This window comes from Rhynchophorus ferrugineus, unplaced genomic scaffold, assembly GCF_030347505.1.
Source record: "Rhynchophorus ferrugineus isolate W39M unplaced genomic scaffold, kcgeb_rfMv2 rfM3, whole genome shotgun sequence".
Lineage (NCBI taxonomy): Eukaryota > Metazoa > Arthropoda > Insecta > Coleoptera > Curculionidae > Rhynchophorus > Rhynchophorus ferrugineus.
Genome location: NW_027472582.1, coordinates 21,717,526 through 21,737,589, shown reverse-complemented (window position 1 = coordinate 21,737,589; position 20,064 = coordinate 21,717,526). Strand labels below are relative to the sequence as shown.

Here is a 20,064-nt window from a genome sequence, read left to right as displayed (position 1 = left end):
CGCTTTCTTTTATTTTGATTTTAATCGAACCGTTTGGAAGTATCACACCTTTTATCTGTGATATTATTTTATATAGTGTGAATATGAACGGCACTGGATGGGTGCAAGCATGAAAAGGCTACTGCAATCTGCCTTTGGTGGCCGTTCACCTTTTGTTCCAAATTCCAATAGACTATATTAACATGTCAATTGAAAAGTCCCTGGCCGGACACATAGATGCGCTACTAGAATTAAATCCATATATTTTTTAGTTAGCCCTAACCCTCATAAGATGTTAACCTTCATTATTTTGTGAATTATAGCATTTTGAGTGAAGCAACTTTTGTTATTGTAAAAAAAAGTGTTGATAAAATATTGCTTTTTGAAGGGAAATAATACAGTTGAAGCGAAAACTTGGCTTGATGCCGAGTTTCCGGACACTGCCCCAAGAAAATCAACCATCAAGGATTGATGTGCTAAGTTTAGACGTGGTAAAATGAGCACCGAAGACGGTGAACGCAGTGGACGCCTAAAAGAGGTTGTTACCGACAAAAACATTAAAAAAATCTACAAAATGATTTTGAATGATTGTAAATTGAAATTGAATGAAACAGCAGACACTCTAAAGATATCAACTGAATGTGTACATCATATCATTTACGAATATTTGGGTATGAGAAAGCTCTGTGCAAAGTGGGTGGCGCGCGAGCTCACTTTTTACCAAAAACAACGACGAGTTGACGATTCGGAGCAGTGTTTAAAGATGATCAAGCGTAATAAACCCGAGTGTTTGCGTCGATATGTGACAAAGGATGAAACATCGCTCCATCATTTCACTCCGAAGTCCAATCGACTTTTCAGTTGACCTGTTAATTCACGGCAACTTCAGTTCGCCTTGAACTCTGGTGCATACGACAGGAATTAACAGACTAGTGTACTTGTAGCTTCATCTGCAATACTTTTGCCCAAACTCCACTTAATTATACTAAGAAACGCTTTGAGTAACTGCGGAACGATGCAAATCCAACGTCAACCTGCCTTCCTTTCTTAATAATTAATTTGATTCCTAACGACTGCCCAGTGAAATAAAATTTGAAAGGGTATTAAACAAAAAAAAATACTATTATTTTATTTAAAAAACTGTTTTGTTTTATGGAAAGAAGAGGCTGTTCAACAACAGCGATACAAAGCGATACTGATGGTCTATTGGAAAACTGACCAACCTGTCTCACCCGTTCACCATTCAGGTATAGTCATGGTTTATTTATTTTCGGGATAAAACAAACGACATGTTGAACGGCGATACAAAACGAAACTGATTCTGGGCTAGCTAGTGGCAAGTAATTTTGGTTAATGTCCATTTCCAAAGCTCTATCGAAATCACTATTTTGAAGTATCACGGGGCATTAAGTGCTCTCCTCAACAATTTGTTCAGAAACCGCCGAATTATATACCGATTGTTCTTCTGGGTATAATCTCATATCTGGATGCCATATGTGCACGTGGAATTAAGGATTTGCGTATACAGTACTTTATTGTAGATCGACAGAACTGAATTTCTTCCAAATAGTCAATACATCCTTAAAAATTTAATATACATTTCTTCCTTCTTCTTTACATGAGTCTTCCAGCTTAGTTTGACATCCAGTATTATTCCTAACTATTTTGCTATGTTAGTATGTGACATTGACTATGGTCATCATCATATACATATCATATCTAAACGAAAGTTTATGATACTTGTCACCAGTACTGGATAGGGGAATATTGCAGTATAGATTTGATTGAATTACTGGTGTATCCGTAGTACAATATAACGATTTGAAACTGAAAGTTTGTGTGGCAGACACTGTGCAGTAGATATTGATTTTAATTGAACTAAAATATTTTACGTTTCGATTTTGAATAGAATAATTCGATGTACCACCATGATTTTTAATAAGATAGGTTGTGAAGTATTTCTAAATTTTCAAAGCAGTCTAATTGCTGTTGTTTTCATATCAAAAAATCATTGCTAAATTGTTTCTTCGTGTTTATATAATTGTTTTTGACTTTGTTTAGTTCTTTGGAAGAAAGTTAAATAAAACAATATGTATTTAATTTTTGTATAGAATAAGAAGTTTGCAATAAAATGTGATTAAATGTAATTTGACTATGTTCAGGTAAAAAATATTATTTCTTATATAGGAGTTCGTTTTTAGTCAACATAATCAATTTGTTCTTTCAATTAATGATAAGCCAACAGTTTATTGGAAAAAAATATTCTAATATTCTATTCCAATGATCTATATATTCTATTTTCCGGAAATTTTTGAAAACTGAAAAGCGTTCTGCTAACAATTATATTGAACTCAAAACAATGATTCTAATACTGAGGTATTTTTTATAGATTAGTTTTAAGTTTATCACATAATTTTTCGTGAATATAATGGGCAAAACAGTTTGTCGCAAATGGTGCTTTATTACTTTTTTATGACATTTCAATCTCAGAAAAAAGTGTTATTAAACATTAGACTAAGACACAATGTGAAAACCAAAGGCATAATTACAATGCTTTGGCATTAATATAATTACAGATTATTATAAAAAATTTGCTGTTTTTGTTTTTATTTTACTCGTTGATTCTTTTCGAGTTTCTTTTATAAATAAATAATTGTAATAAACGCTGATATAACACGTTTTAGAACGTATAAAAATATTGTTTCAACATTTCAGATTTTATCGTTCCCAATTTATTTGCTGTTTTCTTTTAATTTGTAGTACATTTTATTTTTCTCCGACCCTTAGCAAGCGATTAGAATGAGATCTCATGTGCCGCGACTTATTTTTAGAACAAAATTTCTATTTTATTTATATCCATCGCATACGCTTGTTTGTTATTCCATAATATTTATATACTTATATGTAATTCCAACTTTCTTTCAGTTTTGTTTTAATAATTGACAGTACAATATAATACAGAAATGTATGCAAAATTTGTATTATAACATATTTTATCATAAGAAAATACACACTATTCCATTTTGTGACAATTAAATGGTTAATATATATAACAATAAAAACTGTATTAATTATTTATTTCGTTGGGCGTAACTGATGTAAGATTTTGACGATATTTCAAAAACAAACGTACACACAGCATATGTTTGAAAGTTCTCGGTACACAAATGGCGCGTGCTTGTTTCTGTGATATCGCGTGCGCTCGTGTTAATAACGGAAATATGTAACACACATGTATAAATAAACACAACAAAAAAATGATTGGAAACTCTATAGAAAAAATATACAGCTTTAAGTAGATAATAGTGGAGAACGGGAATACATAAGAAATGTTTAAGATGAGTTTTAGATGCTTAATTAGGTGTTTGAATAGCGTAATGGAGTTAATTTAATTTAATAATGTTTAATTATAAAAACATCTTTTTTGTCAAAGAATAAATATTTGCTAATATTGTAAAATTAATGGAATTCTAAGGTAACAAAAATCTCAGTCTTTAGAGAGTGGACAAATTTAATTTGGATTATTGATAGTCAGAATAAACTGGCTTCTAGATCGACATTATAGGCAGTGCTTTCATGAAGTACATTTGTGTAACTCATAAGCAAACTTGACGCAATAATAATACTTACCCCTCAGAGTTAATTACCGCCGAAGCTCTCCATATGCCACGTGATGTTATGCATGCATTAGTCATTTGTTTCGAAGTGTTCTGTAAGGTCGACTTGTTATCAAGTTATGGATTTGTCAAATTTGTCAGCACTTCAGAACGAAGGAAGTGGATCATCGATGATTGGAGATCTGGCGAACACATGACGTAGATATAATATATTTTTGTTTTTTTAATTTATTTTCTCTACATATTTGAAATTTTCATTTGCCAGTTAATGATATGTTTTTTTTTAATTTAATCAGCTAATAAATCAGAATTCAGTCGACAAGAGATAAGAGTTTCCAGATGACACCACTGCTAACCTCCAAACAATACGTATTAAACAACCTAACCTAACTATTAAATCCGAAAGTTTTGACGTTTCTCTACAGAAAGTATAGTTCTTGCTATTTACTATTATTAAGTTATTCAGTTTATGTAGATATAGTTGTCTGTGATGTATTGTGATTGTCGATGTAGATCTACTATGACAATACCAAGCGCAAATAATCATGGTTTAATCAAGGAAAGCCAATCACATCGACACCGAAGCGGAATATTCATGGTTAATAAGTCTTGCTATGGATATGATGGGATTAGCAATTTACTGCATATGTCTGCCTACGTCACTTGAACGAATTGGACGACATATTGTTGCAAATGCTTGCAACAGCAATTAACGGTTGGAATCAAAATCAAATTCAACGATTGGTACAATATGATTCTAGTCACGTTGCAAACATTGTGAAAGATGTACTCTTGCAGCTCGAAGCTCTGTCGCATCCAGTCTGCTTTCTAGATATAATGCCTTCTTACCTGTTCAGATCGACACAGTACCGATAGGTTTGGATGATACGCGATTTTGAAATGCTAAAGGAGTGCGAAAGTGGATCAAATATATAGAAAATTATGCTTTAGGATTGTTATGGCTCAGTTAATGGAGGTAAAATGTAATGATACAGGGGTGTTTACATAATGTTATTTATTGATATAATATAAATTGGGGAAAATACAAGTAATAAAAGAATCAGCTCTGGGTTTACCTGATGACGAGGTTTAGGCAGTCGATGGTGGCACGTCTAAACTGAACGGTGGTGGATACTGAATGATCCAAGTACTTTTTAATAACATCCCAGATAAACGACTCGGGCTTGTCAGATAATAGTTATCGTTTCATAGTTGGCGCTGCTAGCACCTCGCCCTTGTTCAACATCTGGGATTATATTTCTGGGTATTTTGTAGACAGTTATTCCACGATGTAAAATTCGACATGCCTCAAGCTTGCACTGATCTAAATACATAATCTAATGATCTGAATATATGTAAGCATCTAATAGTTTTAGGAAACTGTAAGGTGAAGTAGCGCAATATATCCGAATACTTATAATGCATATTTTTTTGGTTCATAGCGATATTTACGTTTGTTCCATAAGATGTGCCATACAATTGATTTCTAACGTTGGTATGTGGCAGTGGATGAAGCATGAATTGGTTACTAGACACCTGAAGTGTACTATCAAAAAGAATATCGCCTGCTAAATAAACGACAGCTGGTGAAAGCCGCCTAAAGGTACTAACAAACGAATCATTCTAAAATAAAATAATTACTCTTAAAAGAGGGTATGTTGATGAATAAAATCGGATAAAAAATGTTTGTCTTAATTAGATATACTACGATACTACTACTATTACTCGTATACCACTTATTGATTAAGTAACATGTTATAAATAATTTATCTTAAATTGTTTAATATATTCTAAAACTACTTCTAAACTGCTGAAAACGTAATATATTTGATTGTTGGGGTTTTATATGAAACGACCAAATGTTTTTCTAAAACATAATATTCGATTTAAAAAATATTTACTTATATTAGAAACGTTTTTTTCTCATCGCTTTCTGCGAAAATTCTAACGGCGAAAACGGATATGGAAAACCATCAGAATGATTCTGCTGAGAGGTCATCCATCGTCAGCAATGTCGTTTTGATGCAGCTCGTAAATTAGCGACGAACGTGTCCATATACTATGTGATGTTATGCATGCATTAGTCATTTGTTTCGATACATTCTGCAAGGCCGTCCTGTTATCAGGTAATACGGGTTTTTCGCTTGGAGATAAGATATCAGAAAGCTTTCTCATTTTCTAACAGTTGTTATTATCTTTACTTTCAATAGTCGCACCGAAAAATATTTTATTGGAATATGTCCCTTGCTTTGAAATTAAATGCTGCTAATATATTAAGTGTACAAATAAGTTTCCGCCGTTTCGAGAAAAGAAGTAAATTTATATTAAAAATGCCAAATAAAAAAATAATTTTTGGTTGAATCATTTCCGGAAACATTTTCAGTTGTCGTTAACAAGCTTCTAGAAACACATAATAGTGTTAACTAGGGATGCCGAAAAAATATCGATATATTAATATATCGTTATTTTTGGCTCATATTTTTTTCGATGTTTTTTTTAATTAAATATTTTTTTAAACATGATAAAAAACATTATATACTTGGTACTTGGTAATTTTTAGGTTTATTGAAAATATGGCAGTTATTGCCAAAAAAATTCGATATATCGGTATTTTTTAAATATTTTAAATTATTTTTAGAAATATCGATATTTTTTTCGCCGGCCGACACCCCTAAGTAAGAGAAGTTGTTAGTGGTTTAACTGATTTTAACAATTCAATTACATAAATAACAATTACCATACCTTGCGTCCGATATTTCCTAAATTTTATAACTTCCAAAAATTCTAATAAATAAAATATTCAAAAATGTCGTGTTATAAAAAAATTGGGAAACCACAAAACTCAATGTAGTATATCAGCTGACTAATATGGAATTAATAAATAATTACTAAAAACAATAAAAAGTAAACGGAAATTGAAATCAGTTCAAAGAAAAATGCAAATGAAATTTTCTAAACTAGGTCTCCATATCGATTTGTGTTCTACTTTTAACCGTAAACATTTAGATATATGTAAAAAGTGTTTTCTCTTAAATATTTGCATATTTAGTTGTATTCTTAGCGACATCTAATGATAAACTGTTTTAGTCGCAATAAATTTTGATTCATTCGGTTGGAATGACACTTAGTGATTAATATCAAGGATATTTTATAGTTTTGCGATTTATTTCAAGTTTTTGTTTTAACAGTTTTTAGTAATTTATTATTGTATTTTTATATATATTCTCAGGTGTAATTTTTTCTTTGTTTCTTCTAATCTGATGGGTTTTGCGTGAATCATATCCGAAATATATATGAATATACATATATAATTAATATTTCAATAAATTTATAGTTAAAAATAATGCAAAATGTCATGCTTTCTCATCAGTAATAACAGGTCAATTGAAAAGTCCCCGGCCTACCATAGTAAAACACATTTTTTTGGCAAAATTATTTTTTTTAATTCAACATAATTCCCCTCAAGGATGATACACTGATTATAGCGATCCTCCAACTGTTCGATATCATTTTTGTAGTACGATTTGCCCTTTACTTCAAAATAGGCCTCAGTTTCGGCGATCACCTTTTCATTCGACGAAAATGTCTTCCCAGCGATCATTCTTTTGAGATCTGAGAACAGGAAATAGTTGCTGAGGACCATTTCTGTTCTGGAGAATACGGTGGATGAGGAAGTAATTCGAAGCCCAATTCATGGATTTTGGTCATCGGCTTCACTGACTTGTGACACGGTGTATTGTCTTGGTGAAGCAACACTTTCTTTTTCTTCAAATGCGGCCGTTTTTCGGCGATTTCGTCCTTCAAACGGTCCAATAACGCTATATGATAGTCGATGTTGATGGTCGTTCCTTTTTCAATGTAGTCATTGAAAATTATTCCATGCGTATCCCAAAATATAGACGCTATAACTCCAGCCGACTGCTGCGTTTTCCCACGTTTTAGAGCTGTTTTAGACCAGTTTCTAAAAATATTTGATGGCCTTTTGCAGCAGGTTTCTTTAAATGAAATAACAAAAGTAATGAATGTCCAAAATGATCTGAGGCATGCCAGTAGCCAGGCTTGGGTAACATCGGACAATTTTTTAGGATCTTTAAGCTGCTCACTCGTCAGTTTGTTGATTTAATGCCGCGGACCGTGGTTCGAAAACCACCTTAAGCAGTCGGTAAAAAGAGAGAGATAATCCACTCTTAAAGATAAAAAATAGTTCGGTTAAATTGTTTAGGGGCTATTAATTTATTAGTTAAGACGATTGGGGCGAGGGCGTCGACCATGTCGCATTAGTTCTTCGAAGAGGGAAAAGATTTACAAGGGGGTTTTGATAGTTCTTACGTAAGATCACAAACATGTGCAAAGCCAGCTTGGTGGCGCAGTGGTAAAGGCAACAGGACGGTCCTCCTACTGTTGCGATAGCCGCGGGTTCGAATCCTGCTGAGGCATGGTCGTAAAATGTATGTTGTGATTGTTTAATATTTGTGATTGTCCTAGGCAAGAGTAAAAGTGTAAAATCCGATAAGGAAAATGATCCCAGTCATGCCAGTAACCAGGCTGGGTAAGACCGGATGTCTTCTGGGATGATTTCTAAGTTGGTCACTCGCCAGTCGATAGGCTTAATGCCGATGATCGTGGTTCGGAGCCCACGTAGGGTTACATACACATAATAGGTATACATGACATAGTAGGTGCAGTCCAGATAAACCCATAGTTGGTAAAAAGATACTTTAAAATATCTAAAAAAACATGTGCAAAGTTAAGATTATACTTTAAAATAAATCGAAAGTTGATTATTACAAAAACATTAAATTTACTAGTTCTTTTGTTTATATAAATAAATGTTCCTAAAAATTGTTTATGTGAATAATAAAAATTAAAACAGACCAAATGTGTATTTTATTTCTTTTATATTCGTACGTCATAAATATAGAACAGGGGGGGGTCGACCTATTCTTATTTTTTCTTATAAAGGAAGGGGGGGGGGCAAAAGCTGGCAAAAATCGTCTTATCTAATATATTTTTCTTTATTAATTATATTTTACATTAGATATGCTTAGTACAATCTTAATTTACAAATTAATTTATTACTACTGTTCTGTTGTGCTTGTATTGCATTTCACAAATTAAAAGAAACTAATCTACTTAAGCTGAAGTTAAGAATACACTCATATACTAAACAAGTTCGTGTGGTTTGGTTTGCTTCAATCTTCTGATTTTCTACGTGTTGTCCAGTAGCTGTATTGTTTCTACGTTGCTGTGATTTAGCTACCTTATTCCATGTTTTAAGGCGAGATCTTGGATCACTTCGTGTATCCATTTGATTTCGAGGTCATCGTGCAGCTCGTCGTTGGTTACGTAGCGATAAACATTGGTAATTAATCGTAGAATTTTGTTTTGGGTTACGTAATAAATGTATGACATTTTAACAGATACTTCAAAACATTAATACTTTGAATTTTCACCAACAGTTGTCGCTGATCAGGCAAATACCTTACAGTATTTCTGTTTGAACACCTAAGAACATAATAAGCAATTTTATATCAACCTCACATGTTTTTTCCCTGTTTTGCCATTTAAGAGTAACTTTATTTTACTTGTTTAATTAAATTAAGTTTGTGGATAAGACAAAACGCATAGTTTAAATAGCATAGTATACTCTAACCTAATGATTTCTTTTTGAACCATTAAGAAAATAAAAAAGACCTCAGAAAAATGAGTGTCAACGCTCAAATAATTAATTGTTGGCCCACGTATCGTCTAGCTTGTCAAATTGTGTAAACAACAAGTTTACAATGATCTAGTACGCCCGACCAACAAAACAATAGACGCACACTCTCGACAAAAACGGTACCCCGTTCATTCATGGTCAAACGGATCGATGCATTGTGCGAAAACCTTTAAAGTCGTTGGGCATTAGGCGCAGATTAATTCATGTTATTCCGACCAAATAAGAACGGCAAATTATACAGGATGTAATGGTAATAACGGGAGCACCATATAATTTATCTTTTATACGAGAAAGTCGGAATTCTCGGCTGCGATTTGACGGTTTTATTTTCAGACGCGATTGTTTTATTTTCGGAAAGTTTTTCGCCTACTGGATTCGCCCGATTTTTGTTTCTCGATTATTATTAATCGTTCTGTTGTTTGTTTGTTTTTATGATGTTGACGTATTTAATAGGCGGTTATTTATGTGTGAAAGTGATCGAGTTGTAACGTTTGATGGATATAAACGTTTTACTTTTAAAAAATTATTGGTCGGGGAAAAAGTAATTTCGTTTTTTTTTCATATTTTTTAAAGCGAATTGATTCTTATAAATTTGATTTATTTGGTCTATCTACATGTATCTTGTAAAACTATAATTTGATCTATTTGGAATTTCTCTGCGAAAAACTGAACGAAGTGATTCTAAATTCTTTTGAACCCATCCATCATCATAGTTTTGCAGCATCAGGAGCTATGGGCAAGATACGGGCAATACGGTGGATATATCAAAACATCATAGCTAATCTCTCCAAATTTTAGCGGAATCATCAAAGGTATGAGATCAACGCCTTTCCTTTTCTATTAATCGATCAATTTTGGATGTTTTTTAATCAGTTAATTCAATTGCATTATTTGTTAACAATTAAGACTGAAATTGAGCGATAAATGCAACAAGATTGGTCTTGGTGTATGGTGTTCATATTATTTTATCTCCTGTTTGTTGGTCTACCATGATATTTCAAATAATTTCATCGATTTTTTAACGATTGGCTAGGCTTATCTCTTACATGAACTTTTCTGACGACACTGGCAATTTTTCTTTGTCGGGAGTAAAGGATAGGACTAATACGATGAAAACGACTTTCTGGAATCTCCATTTTTCAAGGCTCAAAAACGAATGACCCTATTTTTATATTCTGAACGTTGCATGGACTGTTACCCGTCACACAGGCTATAGTATGACTTATTGAATAAATATTACTATGGATATAAACGGTCCAATAACGCTATGTAATAGTCGATGTTGATGGTCCTTCCATTTTCAATGTAGCCAGTGAAAATTATTCCATGCGCATCCCAAAACACAGACGTTATAACCTCGCCAGCCGAGTGTTGCGCTTTCCCACGCTTTGGAGCTGGTTCATCGTTTCATGCTTATGGAGCCATGTTTCATCCATTGTCACACATCGATGCAAAAACTCGGGTTTATTACGCTTGATCATCTTCAAACACTGCTCCGAAGCGTCAATTGGTCATTGTTTTTGGTCAAAAGTGACCTCGCCCGGCACAGAGCTTTCTCAAACCCAAATGTTCCGTGAATAATATGATGTACACGTTCTGTTGATATTTTTAGAGTGTCTGCTATATTATTCAATTTCAATTTACGTCCATTCAAAATCATTTTGTGGATTTTTTTAATGTTTTCGTCGGTAACAACCTGGTGCCCATTTCACCACGTCTAAACTTAGCATACCAATCCTTGATGGTTAATTATCCAGGGACAGTGTTCGGAAATTCGGCAGCAAGTCAAGTTTTTGCTTCAACTGTATTTTTTCCCTTCAAAAAGCAATATTTTGCTATATTTATTTAATGGTGATAGTTCTGTTTAGTTCTCTAAATTTGTTAAAGTTAAAGTTGGAGTCTTCAGTTCCATACTTAATAAGAAAACAAACAAATAATTTCCAGAATAATCTAATCTGAAAATAAGTTATATGATATTTTTACGTATTTCATTTAATATCATGCTAATATATAGAAAAAAAAACAGTTGCAAATCACGTCAGAGAAAAATTACTATATTGATCTAGTAGAGCAATAAAATTTGAAGCAGGTGTGGAGAAACGTACTATATAGTATCCGCCTCATTATCATACTTAGTCATCCAGTTATTTTGTTAGGTTCGCCATTAATACTAAGAGGATATTTAATACAATAACACAATACCATTGTAATGAGATGTATTGGTCATACTTAGAATTAATTTATAAGTAGATGAGGGCGTTTTCTGTACCGTTTTTGTCAGACTATTTTCTAAACTAAACCGGTATTATTGTTTGTGAAAAGTAGGCAAGTGGAATCTTTGCAATGAAAACGATCGTGGGGCATTTCAAATAGTTTTCATTTTAACATTCATAACGTGTCATTTTAACTGTACACATATCTCCTTGTTGTTGAGTGATGTGTCTTTATCTGTGAAGGTGACTGTATTAGCTGGTTGGTTTGTGTGACTGATTTAATTATTCCATGTAAGTTGCAATATGATTTTATGTTACCCTAAAATGTTTAAAAGCTTAAAGGTGTTTTACTCATTTGTTTTCTTAGTTTATAATATTGAATCATATATCTGGCGATAATAAACCTATATACGATAAATTTAAATCTAAAGCTTAGGGGTAATTGTCCCAATAGCTTATTGTAAGCTATTAGGGCAAAACCCTGATATTCATGGTTTGCAGTTTTGCTTTGTATTTAATGGATCAACAGGGATTTTACAGCTAGTACGGTTAAAAAATAAATTAATCCAGGACATTTTACACTATAACCATTGTTTTCCATTTTACCTTTTTGTATGTTGTTATTTTTTTAAATAAAAACTATTAACTATTTTTTCGCTGTTTAACTGAAGCAGAACTTGAAGCTTGGTGTAATAATATTTTGGTATATTTCTGATCATCTTTTATTAGTCATCGTACTAGTTATCCTGTTATTATCACTATAACTAACTAAATTTATAATTTTATTAATTTACATTCAGCCAAAAACTTCTCTACTGCTTTGCGTTACCTGTCTTTTTATTTAAGATAATTTTTCGAAATACTATTTATGCATTTTCCCGGAAGGCTTTTATGTTCATAATGTCTTCGCCATTCGGAAAAGCAAGACGGTATCAATGGTTGTGTTAAAATTGTTTTGTGTAAAATATAATGTTGGGAAAATGAATAACTATGAACAACACTAATCTTTTAGTACTTTTTTTTTGTTTTTATCAGCATTTTTTGAACTTTTATTTATTTTTATTTTTATAAGTAGTTTCCAAGGTTTAAGCACAGTGAATTTAGTCCTGAAGATAAAAATTGTAGTTGAAGATTGAGAGTGTAAGAAAATATAGGATTGAAAGCTAAAACATAATAAGTCATCAAAAATATTTTTCACTCATACATAACACAGTAATCAATTGAGTGTTTTTGCAACTTAAGATCGTTCTTAAACTTGGAAACATTTAAATGGAAAGTGAGCATGCACATCTTATAGACCACAATTTGAAAATACTGTTACATTGTATTAATCAGTTATGTTTATGATATTTTTTATTCAATGGAACTTTGTTTAGTGAATTATTAAAAATATTATTCTATAACATAATATTCTCAATTACAAACAAATAAAGAACATGTAGCATATATTTTAAGATACAAGAATATATAGGTATATGAGAAGTAGTATTAAAGATAATGACCCTTTAAATGTAAATCTGTTATATACATTAAAACTAATTCATCTCAATTTTATATTCTTTTCTAGATATTTGTTAGCCTAACATCATTTCCCTTATTCCAGTTTTTGACAGTTATAATATTTTACAGTTGGTTGTAATAATACATATTATAATAACAATGCGATGATATTGACATAAACTGTATTTAATAATATATTTTGTATTATTTTTTTGTAATAATATTTTTAACGTTCAGGCTATAAATAACATATACTATATAACCCAGTTTTTTTTAACAATAACTAAAATGTATTCATAATAAATTATGTTATATCAGTAATGCTTTGTGATTATTTTAACTCATTCGTGATAAGCATTAAGCACTTTTCTAACTTATATATTTATATACAAAATACACTTTTATGATCATTGGATTTTCATATGAAACGATTGAAAAGTTATTATAGTTGTTTCGTATTAAATTAAAATGGATTTTTGTATCTTTGAGTTAAATGAATTATATTAAACACCCTTAAGTATAACAATTTAAGTATTTTACTTTCATTATAATTTTGAAGAAATATATGTATTGATACTACCTGACTACACCTAACTTATTTCTCATAGATATGTTGAGTATGAGAGTTGTTTCCTAATGTCAGTTTCAAATGTTAACTATTTACACTAGATCTTCTCTGTTCTCTTTTTCTTATTTAATTCATGCTACTAGTTTTTGCCTGGCATTCATTCAAAATTTCCATAACTTTATAAGTGAATAAACCGTGATGGACTCGTCTAACATTTGATGGATTCCCAAAACATTTTCATCATATAAAAATATATATCAATAATTTGTTATTAGATAGTGACATTTTGACTGTTTTCTATATTTTGTGAAGCTTGTTAAAAACTACTTGGCCTCCGAGAAATTACAGGCACAAATAAATCATAAAAAAATATATAAATAAGGATTTAAGGTTCTTTTAAAAACCCTTTTTTCTCTAATAGAAGCTCGGAATACTAGTCCATATATAAAAAATAAATAAAATACTCATATAATATATAGATGAAACAGAAAATGTCCTTTCACAATAAATGCTCAATTAAAAATAATAGTGGAGAATTCTTTGTAGCCTTAATAATGTTGTAGCGATCTTGAGGCATGTCGAATTTTACATAGTGGAATAACGGTCTACAAAATACCCAGAAATATAATGTTGAACACGGGCGGGGTGCCAGCAGCGCCAACTAGAACCCGATAACGAATAGCTGGCAACTCCGAGACGTTTATCTGGGAGGTTATTGAAGGGTATTTCTATTCATTCAGTTACCAACCATCGTTTGGTTTAGACGTGCCACCATTGACTGCCCAAGCCTTGTCACCAGGTAACACCGCTGCCAGCCGTGTTATCTATTTTGTATTTTCCACATTTTTTATATTACTTCAGTAAATAACGGTCACATAATGTAAACACCACTGTTTCATTTCGTTTTACCTCCATTCAACGAAACCCTAAAATGTTAACCAGATTTTTTCCAATACTCCTAAATTGATAGGTGATCTATCCCGACTCATTTTCTTTCAATCTGATCGTGCTTTCAAAAGTATTTTCAGGAAAATTGTGTTAATAGGAGATAGCGTAAAGCTTATATTAGACTTGTGCCGATTATTTATTAAGTTTTATTATTTTCTTCGTAATTAAAAAAAGGAGCGTGCGTGCCTCGGTGAACATTCAGATTGATTAAATAACACGTTAATACGATGGCGCCAAGTTTGGAAATTGGTTTAATTACTTCATGGTGATTACAGACTATTAATGTCTATCTTCGCATCGGCTCGTCAGTTACCTGGGAATAATTGTTATTTGTAACGGTTGTCGTGACTAACAGTATTGCAGTGAGTTATTGCTTAACTTACGTATAAATAAATATTAGTACTATGAATATATTTTAAGGGAATTACGGTTTTAATTAAGCGGTTATTTGCTCAATCGATTGGGATTGCGTGTCGATACTCTTTATTTCTTTCAGCGTTTAAAATTTCCTTTTTACCAACTAGGATTTATCTGGACTGGAGCTGGGCTGCTTAACGTGGGCTCCGAATCACGATCCTCGACCTTAAGCCTAATGACAGGTAGTTCAAATGAACTCTTGGGTTACCGTCGCAGACTTTCTTGATTTCTGGTATATTCCTTGTCGGATTTTACACTACTGACATTTACAATTACAATCAGAAGCAGCAGAAGAACCGTCCTGTCGTCTTAACTTCTGCAGCTCATTCAGTCATTTGTATAAGTATTAAATCTTATATTTCATAGTTAAAAAACGGGTTTGTGCTACCAATAATAATGATATATGATTTGTTAAGACAAATAATTCAAATTTGTCTGCATTCTTTACATCAAACAAAATTACTTCGGCTGAAATTCGAAATATTGATATATTTCCAGATATTTGATAATATTAGCTTCATATGTCAGTTTTTCTCTCATAAGTCGACAGGTGCATTTCTTTAAAACAAATAAATTATGTTTGAATGTGAAATGTTTACGGTCATTGTCGTTTAACTTTTACGAAAAGCTCTTTTATAAGAGTATTATTCAGTAATAAATGTATCGTCCTGATGTAGATCTATTAATCTTGGTTGGCCAGAGATATTGGATCTTGATCTTGGTTTAAAAGTCTAACTATCATCTACTTTATGAGGGATTAAGTAAGGGCCATTGGATTTTAAAAATAGATATTTATTTGGACTGTCTGAAACATATTAAACTTTATCAAACTTCGTATCCATATATTTTTCCAATACCTTATTTATTTTTACGGATATTTAATCATATATATGCATTTTTATGAATTAAGAATGTGATATCAGAAAATAATGGGCAATTGGATTTTGAATTATATCAAAAAAGTAGCTGGTAACATTAACGAGCATGAGAAATACTATAAATGTATATGTTTACAGATCTATTTCCAATAGTACTATAAAAAATAAATTAGCAGATAACTCACTTTGTATATATTGTTTGTTGGGTATATAATGCATTTGTTAACATTTAACGGTTCATTAGTCTTACTATGTCACCCTGCATTGCTTTTCGTTATTTTTTATTCTAATTTCAGTTTTCATACTCTCTTCAGAACATCATACAACAGAACATTTATTTCAATGAAACTATTGTTTATGTACGAAAACAGGAATGTTATTTTTGAGACAACAAAGGAGAAACTTGAAAGAGCATCTTAGCAGAAGCATTATAAAAATCTTGGAAATATTGTGTATGGAAACATCAATTTTAAAAGCGTTGCTGAGTGTTTATTTAGCTCGGTTTCTATATTTCATTGCAGTTGGCATGGTAATATTAATTTATGATCGAATGCCGTTGGTGTTTAATGGCTAAAGAATTTGGATAAATATAAAATAAATAAATAATAATATTATATAATGTTATAGATAAATTATATGATAGAAATCGACCAAAGTTGCTATGGTTATTTGCGTCAGTTGTCGACTATAAATAGTTGAATTAATTTTTTTCTTTTTGGGTAATGATTTACTGAATGTTTTATTTTCATATATTTTTGTTTTTTTTTACAGCGTGTATTGTATATTGTGATTGGTTATTAAGTTAATGACATTTTCTTTAATTTAATTATAAATGTTTTTATCACAAAAATATCTAAAAGCTATAAAATGTAAATTTTCTTGGTAAAATGTTTATATGTAATCCTTTTAAGTTAGTTACAGCTTGTGATTATTATTCGTGTCATGTTATGGCCTTGATTATAAATGTTATATTTCAAAATTTTTGTGATCTGGTGTCATTTGTATGATAACATTAGAAATACTGTTTCGAATGATCTCTGTGAAAGATAACTTGTCTGGATATAGGAACTGTTCATTTACAATCCTCAAGCTTTAGGATTAAGATTTTTTAAGATCAAAGTATTACAGTCAAGGGTCGTATTTATGTAATGTATTTATTGTAAGGAGAGTCTAAATTTTAAGCATAATTAACTATAAATATTTTTTTAACCTTGTGTTACAATGGACAAGTCGTTAGATTTAATATAACACAAGAATTACAAATTGAAAATTAATTATATAAATAAAAACTAAGTAATGTCGTGAAGGTCAAGACCAGCAAAGGTTAACAAACTATATTTAACTGAATAACTGTTGCAATGTCTTTTCAATAGCCCTAATTTCCTATTTTGGGGGAATATATCCAAAATTGAAAATTCAATAATCTATTTTATATATTTCCCAAAATATATTGATATTTTCAAAAAAATACGGCCACCAAAAATATCGATATATCGATCAATGTAATTTTTCGCTATTCTTAATATAGTTGGCTTGGTAACCGCAGTGATCAAGGCGACAGGGCGGTCCCTTTATTGGTGCGATAGTCGCAGATTCGGATCCCGTAGGGCATTGTTTTATCCGGGGCTTGTAGTTTGACCATGGGCAAGTCAGCAATAACTGGGCTGTAAGATCGTATGTCCACTGGGATATACGAACTAAATTTTAAGTATTATTAGCTGTAAATATTTTTTTAACCTTGAGTTACAATGGACAAGTCGTTAGATTTAATATAACACAAGAACTACAAACTTAAAATTAATTATATAAATAAGAACTAAGTTTATATAGCTATTTTGTTGAATTGTGAATATGAGCTAAAATAATGTTTTTTTAATTGTTTAAGAAAATGAAAGCTGTAAATTTATGAAATTATTAAATTGGTTGGTTAAAAGTCCTGATATTTTTTTTTATTATATATGAAAGTTAATTACTCCCAATGTCGTGAAGGTCAAGACCAACAGAGGTTAACAAACTATATTTAACTGAATAACTGTTGATGTAGTGTTTCATATCAATTTTTTCATTATAAACCGAATTAAATACTTCACTGTCTGATACAATTTAATCTATTATATAATTAATGTACTCTTAAATAATGCAGTAGTTTATTTAGAATAAGTAATATGCTTTTTTTTCACTTATGACAGAAGTTTAAAAAAATATGGTAGAAGAGTATTTTATCGACGAAATCATTTTTATTTATTCTCCTATATTTAACCAATCACTAACTCACTCTATGAATTAATAGTATTCTTTTTTATTTCGTTAGAAGATCTATTTTACTACCCAACCAGTACTTGTGATTTTTGTAAAAATATATCATCCAAAAACAATTACTGTAACAAGATTAATCATTTTTTATTTATGAACACAACATTTATTTTCGTGTGCGAAGATAGACCGAGCAGGCCCGAGTTGCTAGGCATGAGTGATCTTTAGTGTTTGTTTTTAATTCACTTTAGCTATATAGCCTAGGGGTGTTGATCGTGAAGAAAAATATCGTTATATTGACATTTAAGAAATCCATACTTCTTTTTAGCCATTTCATATTTCTTTGTAATAGCCCTAATTTGCTATTTTGGAGGGAATATATCCAAAATTGAAAATTCAATAATCTATTTTATATATTTCCCAAAATATATTGATATTTTCAAAAAAAAATGCGGTCACCGAAAATATCGATATATCGATCAATGTAATTTTTCGCTATTCTGAATATAGTTGGCTTGGTAACCGCAGTGATCAAGGCGACAGGGCGTTCCCTTTATTTGTGTGATAGTCGCAGTTTCGGATCCCGTAGGGCATTGTTTTATCCTGGGCTTGTAGTTTGACCATGGGCAAGTCAGCAATAACTAGGCTGTAAGATCGTATGTTCTCTGGGATATAGAACCAATAGACTCGGTTATAAAAGAATATTATGGGTTAATATGACTAAAATGAATGTATATAATACGTCAATAAGAAATGAATCGAAAAAATTATATTCGAGACATCCAGTGTAAATGTCAACAAAGACCTATTTGTTGGATAACGAACAGCAGTATTATTTGAAATAGATAAACTATGTCAATATAATCTAAAACCTTTTTGCGGTTTGTTTATTGTGGGGTTCAGTCTTGTTTTCTCAGGGATTTTAGCGGTTAAAGAATCTCAAACATAACAGAGGACTTCAAACACCCTTTAAGACTAGTTTTTACTTCTATTCTATATATATTTGCGTTAGATTAATATTAAATACTATATACTATATATAAAGCTGGCCAATAGTATTAAATTTTGTAATAATATTACGTGTATCTGAAAAGAATCCCATTTACTGATCTGAGATATCAGTAAATGATCAGTAAATGATGAGGAAATTAATACGTTATTGCAGTTATGTAGCCTTGGCCACAACATTTAGTTCGACAAGCCCCAGAGTCTTTTCTATCACAAGGTTGTTTTGAAGGAAAACATCAAGAAGATTCTGAGATTTATCATCAAAACAATCTTTTCCTCAGAGCTCTGTGAAACCCTCAAAATATGTTGTTTTATTGGTTTTTGAGCTCGGTATTTATTCAGTGATATGTTAGACTAGTAAAACCTAAACTGGGATGAATCTGAAGGCGTTTTACAAACGTAGAAATAAGTGGTGGATTCAACATGGTGGTCAAGCAACACTTTAGTAACTTTGAAGTTGTTTAAAGAGCTGTTTAAACCTTGTCTTGAATTTAATTTATTCATTAGTGTAAGAAAGTATTAATTAATTTTTTTTGGCGTTGGGAATATTTTTATTTTTTTTTGTATCTTTTTGTACATTAGGACGATATATCATAAATATTTAAAGAATAAAAATAAAGGACACGTACTCGTGTAAGGTTTTGACTATAAATAACTAAATTTTATTTTTTTATGGTGTTTTTTCTCTTTATGTCGAAGCCATAAATAATATCAGTCGACTACTTATTTCCTTCGCGGAATTCATTGCTGCCATTACTGTAATATTACAATAAGTAGTAAAACGGAATAAATTAAAAAATATTTTCTGTGGATAATATCAATATTTCCTCGTTTTTTATATTTGAATGGAATAATAGTGGTAAATATTTTTCAAAATATATCTCCACCTCAAGAAGAAAACTAAGTTTTTAATTTTTATGTTTTGTAATATGTAACATTTCGATAGCTTTGAACTTTAAAATAG

General features: G+C 31.1%; 1 protein-coding gene across 33 annotated transcripts in view; it reads left to right on the top strand.

Moving 5' to 3' along the window:
- LOC143192762 (uncharacterized) overlaps positions 1 to 20,064 on the top strand; it is a 175,324-nt gene that overhangs the window by 10,073 nt on the left and 145,187 nt on the right. The gene's annotated exons all lie outside the window — the stretch shown is intronic.